This window comes from Zingiber officinale, chromosome 4A (genome assembly GCF_018446385.1).
Source record: "Zingiber officinale cultivar Zhangliang chromosome 4A, Zo_v1.1, whole genome shotgun sequence".
NCBI classification, from domain to species: domain Eukaryota; kingdom Viridiplantae; phylum Streptophyta; class Magnoliopsida; order Zingiberales; family Zingiberaceae; genus Zingiber; species Zingiber officinale.
In genome coordinates this window covers 27,011,819-27,023,482 of record NC_055992.1, presented here as the reverse complement: position 1 = coordinate 27,023,482, position 11,664 = coordinate 27,011,819, and positions in this window count along the sequence as shown.

The following is an 11,664-nucleotide window of genomic DNA, read 5'->3' as shown; positions in this document are numbered from 1 at the left end:
GGTATATAAAATTGTTTTTGTCCATTTTGTTTTAACAAGTAAGATTTGGGTGCCCAAGATTTGACTTGGTTTTTAGTCTAGCAAAAAAATGAGGTAAATATTTTATTCGAGCTATTTTTATATCTGAGTCCGGATTTGTTGTAAACTACCCTTCATGATCCAAGAATGATGTCAAGGTTTTTGGATCTTGTTGTAAACTTTTCTAGTAAACTTTTAAGGTTTATAATTTCATATTTCAGTGTTGAATTTCCTTCTTCAAGTTTAATATTTTGAGTTGAATTTTCAAGCTGACTTGGTTTAGGGTTTGATTTAAGTTGTTCTTTTGGTTCCTCATTGTCTTTGCTAAGTATGTTTACTTGATTTTCAGCAATAGTTAATTTTCTATCTAGATATGCTAAATTTGAAAATTTTAGGGGACGTTTGGAATCGGAATGGGAATGAATATCATAGTATTATGGAATGGGAATGAGTATGAGCTTGGGTATCATTCTTAAAAATGATGTTTGGTTAGTTAAATATTTTTAATCGGAATGAACATAAATTTCTTTTTTTACCCTTACAGAAAAATAAAAGACAAAATTAGATGGGAGAGAAAGTTGAATGTGAGAGAAACATATGATGAGAGAAAAATGATGAGAAAGAAAGTGTGATGAGAGAGAAAGTGTGTTGGGAAAAAATGAAGAAAGAGAAAGTATGATGAGAGAAAATGAGGAGAGAGTGCATGATAAGAGAGATTGAGAAGAGAAAAAGTATGATGAGAGAGAAAGTGTGCTGAGAGAAAAAGAGTGATAGGAAAAAATGAAGAGAAAGAAAATATTATGAGAGAAAATGAAAGAGTGAGGAGAGAGAAAGTACGATGAGAGCGAAAGAGTGATGGGGAAAATGAAGAGAGAGAAAGTATGATGAGAGACTGAGGAGAGAGAAAGGATGTTGAGAGAGAAAGAGTGATGGAAAAAAAGAGGGAGAAAGTATTAAGAGAGAAAATGAAAAAGTGAGGAGAGAGAAAGAGTGATGGGAAAAAATTGAGAGAAAAAAAGTGTGATGAGAGAGAAAGTGTGATTAGAGAAAATAAAAAGAGAGAGTGTGATGAGAGAAAATGAAGAGAGAGAAAGTATGATGAGAGAAAATGAGGAGAGAGAGTATGCTAAGAGAGATTGAGAAGAGAGAAAGTACGATGAGAGAGAAAGTATGATGGAAAAATAAGGAGAAAGTGTGATGGGAGGGAATGAAGAGAGAGAAAATGAGGAGATAGAATGTATGATGGAAGAGAATATAGAGAGAAAATGGTAGAGAATGTGTGATGAGAGAGAATGAGGAGAGAGAAAGTATGTTGAGAGAGAAAGTGTGATGATAAAATAAGGAGAGAGAAAATATGATGAGAGAGAACAAGGAGAGAGAGTGAAATTAAAAAAAAATGAACAAATATACTAAGGGTATTTTTGTCTAAAACTTAATTCACATTCTTATTCCATCAAAACCCAAGGGAGGGGGTGGGTTTCATCCATACCCAAATTTTTGGGTTTTATTCCAAAATCTTGATTCCATTCCCATCAACCAAACACAAGGTTTGGGAATAAATCCATTTCCTCATTCCCAAACCCATAAACCAAACGTCACCTTAGAACTGAGAGTAGTGTTTACCTCAGTGGAACCTTCATAAATGAGTACAGACTCGTGGTCGACTCATATTTTGACTCTTCATCTTATTTCAATTCACTTTTTGATTCTGGTCTGGTTGCCATCAGTGCAAGATAGTTGTGTTGCTTTGATTCATCATTGTCTAATTCTTCTGAAGATAACTCATCCCAAGTTACTTTGAGTGCCTTCTTTTTCTTGAAGTTCTTGGTTTTATCTTTCTTTATGTTCAGACACTCATGCTTGTAGTGACCCTTTTTGTTACATCCGAAGCAGGTGATGCTTGACTTACTGATGTTGGACTTGATCATCTTTTGAAGGTCCTTTGTGTTGAAGTTCTTCTTATTTTTGGTGAATAATCTCCTTACCATGTTCACCAGTTGCTCTTCTACATTTAAGTCTAAGTCAGATTCAGATTCTGCCCTTTGCTTAGTCTTGTTCTTTGTCTACTTTGTAAAACCTACAAGGAAAGCTACACCTTTCTTGGTCCTTTGGGTATTAATTTGTTCATGCAATTCTATTTCATAAAATAATTCATGTAATTTAAGTTTATTTAAATTCCTTGAAACTTTATAGGAATCTACTATAGATGTCCATGGTACATTTCGAGGAAACAAATTTAGAACATATCTTATGACGTCCCAGTTTTGAAGCTCATAGTCGATGAGGTGCAACCTATTGAGGATTCTTTGATCCTTGCATGAAGTTGTGTTATCGTTTCTCCATTCTATATTTTAATATTGAATAATGAATTTAATAATAGATCTCTTTTTGTTACCTTCACGTCATTGATGACCTCATACAATTCGATTAGCTTGTCTCAGAGCTCCTTTGCATTTTCAAATGGGTCGACCAGGTTGAGTTCCTCCTTAGTGAGTCCGCACTGAAGGGTGTTTAGTGCTTTAGAGTCAATCTAGGATTTCTTCTTCATGTCTAGGTTCCAATTCTCTAGATCAATAAGTACTTTGGTTGCTTCATCAATCAGTTCCTGATACTGGCACTAGATCGAGAACCACTGGTCGCTGTCCATCTTGAGTTACACCTCCATTCTCCTCTTCCAATATAGGAAGTTGGTAAGTGCATCCTATAGCTCGGGTCTTTGAAAATTGTAAAGGATGGTGCATCCAAGGGATCGCCAGACGAGGAGCAAGGGAGTAGGTCGAGGGAAGTAGACTTTGAGACAACGTGAAGGATGGCATGGAGAGGGCTTTGGCATAAGTGCATTTGATGGAATGAAGGTTGAGGAAGAGGGCTTCAAGGACAATTCCAGAAAGAATGAGTGTGAGTGATTGTAAAGGATCAGTCGACTAATGTTTGGATAAGTCAACTAGTCCAAGATCACGAGGGCATAGAATGTCCCTGTGTGCGATGATTGTGAAGACCAGTAGACTGGTAGAAAGTCATTGGCAGAATCCTAGATTCTGCGAAATGTCGTTGGCTATGTCTAACAGCTACACCAATTGACTGATGTATTGACCAGTCCACTGGTGCAGAAAATGAGTTGATTCAGGATTAACTCTTTCTTCTCTATTTAAAGGAACTTTAAGGGATAATGGAGGTTACTGATTCTTGTTTAATATTCCTAAGTCATTACCCTCAAGCTTCCAAATTTATTCTCTTCCTCCTAAACCTAAGTCTTCATCTTTTAAAGAGGAAGAGAGCTTTGTGAAGGGTTCTACTCCACCAAGAAGGAGTAAGCGTTAGCTAGAGTTTGCTGGAGAATCATCCATCGACGGATAGGGATTGCCTACCTTACGGACAAGCCATGAAGTAGGAGCTTTATCTAAGAACCACATAAATGAATGTGCAGTGTGGTATGATTTCTTGTCTTTACTTCCTTTATACTGTTTGTATTCCCACTACGCAACTAACTTTGCAGGAAGAGAGCGATTTGGGGTAAACGTCTATTCAATCCCCCTTCTAGTCGGACCAAAGATCCTCAACAAAGAGTGGAGGGTGAGTAGTGTTAAAGCCTTCGCTTTGTGCCATTAGAACCTTGTACACAAAAATAAGCAACAAAGAAATCCCGAGACTAGGTCTTGGATTAGTAATATGAAAAATGATAAATATAAGAAAACTCGATTGGTGTTGTACAAATTCGAGCAATTCAAAAAAAAATACAATAAGAAAATTTTCTGAAGAGATAATTATATCAATTCAGATAAACTCGGAATAGAATTAAAAGTCAAAACAAAAGAAAACAAAAAGGATCTCCCTGCTCAATTGATGGTTGCACAAATTCAAAGCGAACAGGACTCTGATATCACTTGTAGGATCGGTGCACACATGAGAGGGGGTGAATCACATGACTTTTAAAACTTTCATTTTGAGGTTTTGTAAAATGAGTACGCAGCAAAAAACTAAAAATAAAAATAGAATACAAACATAAGAACTCCAGGAGTTACTTGGTTCAGAGTCTTTGGCGACTCCTACTCCAAGACCCATGATCCATCGGATATTATCGACAGGCAATCCACTAAAATCTCTTTCAAAACTACCGAAAGAGGGATCAAATACAAAATATAGAAGGAAGGAAAGTGTAGCAGCCTACACTCTCTATTTGCAGGTAATAAAAATATTTACAATAATAATAAATTGCTACCAACACTGTAGAATCTGAGCATGCTTGTGTGTCGGTGTTGGTCTGCCGTATCGGTTAGATGTCTCAGAGCAGTAGCGCACCAGCAGAGCAAAGTCATAGTAGCAAAAGAATCATTTGAAGCTCATAGAGGAGATAATTCTTTATGCTGCTCGAACTACTCTTTTAAAGAGTGTTGAGGGTGCTTCCAAGCTCATAGGAGGCACCTCCAACATGAAGTTTAATCCCATAACTTCGGTTGCGATAAACAACATGGAAGCTCATAGGAGGCCTTCCATGCTCCCAAGGAGCCTTCAAAGCACTCTAAGGCGCCTCCAGCGCTCTCTAGGGTGCCTCCCCACCACGAGAAGTTTATCCTTAAACTTCATCCAAGCAAAGGCGCCTTCACTAGATCCAGGGCACCTCCATGACTCTTCAAAGCGCCTCAGACACTATTTATCTGAGGCTTAACTTGGTTTTTGTTCTTGAAAAAATATGTTAGGCTAACAGAAAAATATTTAAACTTCAAAACAAAGTTAGCATAATTTGTATAACTATTATTAATTATATCTTGTCTTCCTGAGACCAGGATCTAGTCATGGTCTCACTCTAGGTTTCTAAAATGGACCCAAAGTGAACCCATGCCTAAAGTCCCTAAATGGAACTCATCCTTATTGGGCACTCTCCTCAAGTGACTTACCTTACTTAGCATGTAGAATCACTTAACTCCCTTTTAGCCCACCAGATCTTCCCACCAGTTGTTAGGTCCGCAAACCCAACTGGACTTCGGTTAGCTATCAGGTCACGCAAACTAAGATGAACTTCCTGCCAGATATCGAGTCACTTCTTGAACTATTTGGACCTCTACATGATCCTCCAGACCTAGTTGAATTTCAGTACGGTGTCAGACCCATCATGTCTTGCACACTTAGTAGAAAGATTAGATCACACAATATCTAATTTTAATTCATTTGTCATTCATCAAAACTTAGGTTTGATCATTATTGCCAACTGCACCAACAGTCTTGACTCGATCCATGACCGTGGTAGGTACCACCGGCATCTCGTGGATTGTTCTAAAATATTTTCCATCAAGAATTAGGATGGAATACAACTGTGTTCCTTGCTGGAAGCTCTAGTCGAGGCTCTGACTCCCATTCTATCTCCAAGGATGATGCACAGTCGTGTCAGGTGCCACGGGTAGACAGTGTATCATGCTACAATGTGTGCTCCTTTACCTTTTCATCTCTAAATATGCTCCAATGCCAAAATCTCCACCCTCTATCAATATAAAATATAAACTATAGTTATCAGAACTAAAAAGATGAATGCAAAGAGTTTATACAAAATATACTCATATAATACAATAGATATATGTTTGATCCTATCCGGAATCTGAGTCAGCCGGACCGTCGGGTGAGGTGGATGGAATGTTAATCGAATTACGATGACCTAGAGGGGGTATGCTGAGATGTCTTTTATGTTGACCAAGTCATCAGAAGTCTTCTGGTCAACACCACCTGCAACTAGTGACCGGGTTGCCCCGGCAACCCGGTCCCTGGTACCCCGATGCTCGAGGCAGATCTAACAAATATATAAGAACCAGACTAAAAGTATAATAATGAAATGAATAAAGAGTGAGTACGGTGAACGTACCCTGGCCCAGGGGGCACTCTTGGGTAGATCGGTGAGCTGGTTGAGATGCTGTTGGAGTTGTCATGACCCGAAATAGTAGATGAGCAAGAGCTGGATGTGGAGTTGGGTCTGGCGGAGCGGAGCTAAATGCGACTCGTAGGTCGGGACCTAGCAGCAACACGTAGACTAGGATATGATCTCGGCACATATGTCGGGATAAGATATCGGCACGCAGGCTGGGAGATGATAGCGGCACGCGGGCCGAGTTGTGACAACAGCGTGTAAGTCGAAATATAATAATGGCACATAGGTCGGATAGTAATAACGGCACGAAGGTTGGAACACCATATTGGCATGAAATTGGAACATAACAATGACTCGATGGCTGAGACAAAATAGCGACTAAGACTCCAAGAGACGAGGGTGTCGAGTGGTCGGATACGAAAGCGGCAAGCGAGGCGGTGCTATAGCGTCCTAGAGAGCGGCAGTCGAGGGCTACGTCAAAGGTGGAAGATCGAGAAGTGGCAGTCGAGGGAAGGAGCTATAGTGCCAGGCCGATAGCTTGGGGCTATTCACAGAGGCCTAGCAGTGAAGGAGCTACTAGCCTATACCATAACAACACTAGTGACACGAACATCAGGGAAGAAGGAGGCACCGAAGCTAGGGAGGCGGCTATGAGGACTTCTCATTGCGGTGGTGGTGACTGAGATCTAGTGAGATAATGGCGTGCGCCCACGAGAGAGAGAGAAGAGGTAGGAAGGTGTCATGGGTGAGGCCAAAGCGGTGCTAGTGTAGTGTCGTACGGGGCTCTCCTGGTCGTGAAAGAACCTGAAGCCCTCTCTCCTCCTTAGAGGTGGCGACCCCTTGCCAAGAAGACGACCTTCCTTCTTCTATTGGCGGTAGATTGAAGGGAGAAGGAGGCTCAGAGGTGGCTCTAGTGAGAGGAAGAGAGGGGAGAGGGAGGGAGAATAGAGGGAGGATGGCTCTGGTGTGGATGCTAGCGGTGGCACGAGCAATGACGGGTGTGTGGAGTTCCTTAGGCGGGAGAGAGAACAGAGGAGGAGGGTGGCGGCGTGCTTCCTGGTGGCAGTCCCCGGAGGCGCGGGGTCGGCTGTGAGGCTGGCAGTTGTTGGAGACAGCCTGGTAGCGAGAGAGATAGAGAGGAGATGACACTAGAAATGAGCCCAGTGGTCGTCAGCGTCTACAGGAGGAAGAAGTGTCACTGACGGTAGCGTGGAGAGGAGAAAAGGGGTGGAGAGGAGTGGCAGCTGGCATCGACGAGGAGGGGAGCTTGAGGGAGAGAAGTTGGTCCCCTCCTGGCGGCGAAAAACCAGCACAAAAAAGAAGGAACTCCCTTTTTTCACATGAACAGTGCACTAAAAGGGGTGCTACAATAAAAATGACCAAATTGCCCCTCCTCCCCCTCCTAATTCCCACTCTCCCCTTAAGACATATCCACATCACAAGCCTCCCCTTCAAGTCTAGTCAAAGGAGACGCAAGTTCGACTAACTAGACCAAACCTAACGTAAATCAGGCTCGCTCCTGAATGCAGAGTTAGATCGCTGGACCCATCATATAACGACAAACAAATAGTGACGAACGGTGAGTGTCTAGCAGAACAACGAGAAAAACCAGTGTCGACTGATCGACAAAAGACACTACCAAGCAATCAATAAGTTAAACGATTGCCGACCGAGTGGCATACGAGATGCCGAGCTATGCTGGGAATGGAAAACAAAGCAGGGGACCAAGCGAATGTTTAAGGGGTGATCGATAGAATAAAGGTGTGCCAAGTTGAGTAGGAAAGTCGAACCAAGCATACACCCAACAAGCAATCGATTGAATGACGAGGAAGACCGAGTGATATCAAGAAGACAATCGGATGGGGCTGAGCAGATGGGTGAGCAAATGTAGACCGGGTGATTGTGAGAATGTTGAGCGAGTGGCTGAGCGATACGAGCGAGCAATCGAACGGATGTCAATCGAGCGACAGGAAATCATGATCGGGAGACCGAACAATACCAACCGAGCAATAGGGAGAACCTCGAGCGGGTGGAACGACGACAAGAGAGGGGTTCCGAGGATGCAACCAAAAAAATGTTGACCGAGCAACAGTAAATCGTGATCAAGCAATCGAGAAATGCCATCTAGGCAATAGGGAGAATGACGAGGGGGTGGACAGACGACGAGCAAGCGGTGTCAAGCGAGCAGTCGAGAAAATGTCCATTGAGCGATAGTAAATCATGACCAGGCGACCACACAATATCAACCGGGCAATAAGGAGAACCCTAAGCGGGTGGAACAATGACAAGCGAGGGGTTCTGAGGGCGAGATCGAAAAAATACCGATCGAGCGATAGTAAATTGTGACCAGACAATCGAACAATGCCAACTGGACAATCAAACAATGCCAACTGGGCAATAGGGAGAATGTCGAGCGTATGGAAAGATGACGAGCAAGCGGTGTCGAGTGTGCGAAGCCTATGCGGTGGATAGACACGGAGCCTTTGAGACTAAATGAGAATGGGAGTAAAGCCCGTGGATCGGGCATGAATAGGAGCAAAGGCTCTGTGAGCCGAGTCAAGTGCGGATCCCGAGAGACTGAAAGTGATTGAGAGTGGAGCCTGTGGATCGGGTGTGAACATGAACAGAGCCTATGGCTGGAGCACGAATGGGAGCATAGCAATCAGGCGATTATGTGAATGTAAGCAAGGAGGAAAGCGGGTATCGACCGAGAAACAAATGCTAGGCAAAGCAATGAGTGAGATGCAAGGGGTGAGTTTCAGGCAAAGCGGCAAGTGAGACAAGAGCGGTGAGTGCAAGGTAGAGCAGCGATTAAGGCGAGTGCGAAGAGTGCCAGGCAGAGCGGCAAGTGAACGATGAGTGCCGACTAAGCAACAGCGATGAGCAAAACGTGAATGGTGAGTGTCGGGCAGAGCAGCGAGTGAAGCGAGTGTGATGAGTGTTGGGAAGAGCGGCGAGTGAGATGAGTGTCTGACTAGGGATTAAACTCGACCGGCTAGTAGTTAGCCGCGAGAACATTCTTTCTTATAACTCACGCTGGGGCGAGAGTCTGGAGGCATGAGAGCATGCTTACTTATAACTCACACTGGAGCGAGAGTCTGGGATCCCAATCGGAGGTCATTAGGCGTGAAGGCATTCTCACTTATAACTCGCACTAAGACGAGAGTTAGGAATCCCGATCGAGAGGTCGTTGGGCATGAGGGCATGCTCACTTATAACTCGCACTGAGGCGAGAGTCTGAAATCCCGACCGAGAGGTTGTTGGGCATGAGGGCATGCTCACTTACAACTCGCACTGGGGCGAGAGTATGGAGGCATGAGAGCATGCCCACTTATAGTTTGCATTGGGGCGAGAGTCTGGAGGCGTGAGAGCATGCTCACTTATAACTCACGCTGGGGCGAGAGTTTGGAATACTGATTGAAATGTCGTTGGGCGTGAGAGCAGACTCACTTATAACTCACGTTGGGGCGAGAGTCTAGAATACCGACCCAGAGGTCGTTGGGCATGAGAGCAGGCTCACTTTTAACTCGCGCTGTGGTGAGAGTCTAGAAAGCCCGACCGAGAGGTCGATAGCGATACTCTAGTTCGAGATCGATGGCGATACTCTGGTCCGAGACCAGCGACGATACTCCAGTCCGAGACTGGTGGCGATACTCTAGTTTGAGACCAGTGGCGATACTCTGGTCCGAGACTAGTGGCGATACTCCGGTCCGAGACCGGTGGCGATACTCTAGCCCGAGACCAACGGTGATACTCCGGTCTGAGACCGGTGGCGATACTCTGGTCCGAGACCAGTGGAGATACTCTGGTCTGAGACCAGTGACGATAGCTCTACCCAAACAGGGGAGATAAGAAATCCGATAAGCTGGTCTGAGACCATTGAAGACCGCTCGACCCTGAACGGGGGAGATAAAAAATCCAATAAGCTAGTCCAAGACCAGTGAAGACCACTCGACCTCGAATGGGGGAGATAAGAAATTCGATAAGCTGGTCCGAGATAAGTGAAAACCGCTCGACTCCGAATGGGGAGATAAGAAATCTGATAAGCTGGTCCGAGATTAGTGAAGATTGCTCGACCCTGAATGAGGGAGATAAGAAATCCGATAAGCTGCTCTGAGATCAGTGAAGACTGCTCGACCCCGAATAGGGGAGATGGAGCCTTGACATCAGTAAAGGTGGAGACCATAGCGATGACTGAGCAGAGCCCATGGCACACCTGAGCGAGGAGCTGAGCTCCTAGTCCCTGATCGGAGAGTAAGGTCTCTAGCCTATATCAAAGAGCGAGGCCCCTAGACTCAGATTGAAAAGTTGTACCGCAAGTCGCTAATCAGGGAGTTGTGCCTCTAGTGTCTGATCAGGGAGCTATGTTCCTAGTGTCTGATCGAGAAGTTGTGCCTCTAGTATCTGATCAAGGATCTAGGGCCCTAGTCTTTGATCAAGGAACTACGCTCTTACTCTCTCATTGGAGAGCTATAGCAGATCATGTGGCCATAAAGCAGGAGTAGAACCTATAGCGTACCTAGTCTTGGAGCCATGCCAATTGACTGAGGATCTATCTTGGTCCCTCGACTCCCCAATACCCGTGAAGTCGGGGAAAAAATATAATGGAAAAACTAACCTATTGGCCAGCTGAAGCTCCAAGTCAATCCCTCGACTCCCGAATACCCATAGAGCGAGGGGAGAAGATAATATGTTCGTCAGGATCCTCCGGGACTATGATAATAGCATAGAACCTCTCGACGTCGTTCATCTTCACATTCCAGAACAGGTGGAGAAGATTCCCACAGACGACGCCAAATTGATCCTGTCCGGAATCTGAGTCAGAAGGATCGTCGGGTGAGGTGCATGGAATGTTGACCGAATTACGATGACCTGGAGGGGAGTATGCTGAGATGTCTTCTATGTTGACCAACTCATCAGAAGTTTTCTGGTCAACACCAACTGCAATCAGTGATCGGGCTGCCCCGGTCCCTGGTACCCCAATGTTCAAGGCAGATCCAACGAATATATAAGAACCAGACTAAAAGTATAATAATGAAATGAATAAAGAGTGAGTACGGTGAACGTTGATAACCATGATTTTGCTACAATATTTTGATTCATAAATGCATACTTTTATGATCTTATCATAGGTTAAACTCATACTTACATCACATTTCATGAATTGCATTTATTCTTGGACTTAATTGCAAACTATCTTATTATTGTGATGTTTGGTGCTAATATTTGAATATGATCCTTGTAGGCATCAAAGGGGCATTGACTTGATCAGATCAAACTAAATTTGAGCTAAAATCTAAGATTAAATAAGGAGATCAAGCTTTGGAGCCATTTGAACCATTCATCAAGATCAAGGGTGATCTAAACCATCCATTGATGATCTTGTCCATCCGGGCTAGGAGAGAATAGATCATGGCCCTTGATGAAGATCTGAGCCTTTGGATCAAATTTAGATCAAATATCACCATTGGATCATATTCAAAAGAATCACAACTGTCCATGCAGATCTCAGATCTGGTTTAAATGAGAAGCTACAGTGCACTCTCCTCTCTATCAATTTCTTTCGTGTCAAAATAGAGGAGCGCAAGCTTGCTCTGGCGATCCCGATCCACTCCATCGTCGGTGACTAAGTGAGGTCAAACGCACTTCCCTTCCTTCAGTGATCATCCATCTTCAAGCCGGCGACGCCACTTCAACCATATAATTTCCATTTCCCACCGTGATTCTGAGAGGAAGAAGAAGAACTGAGAAGTTGAGCAATCTGATGGTTTGAGCCGGTTTCTCTCCCTCCT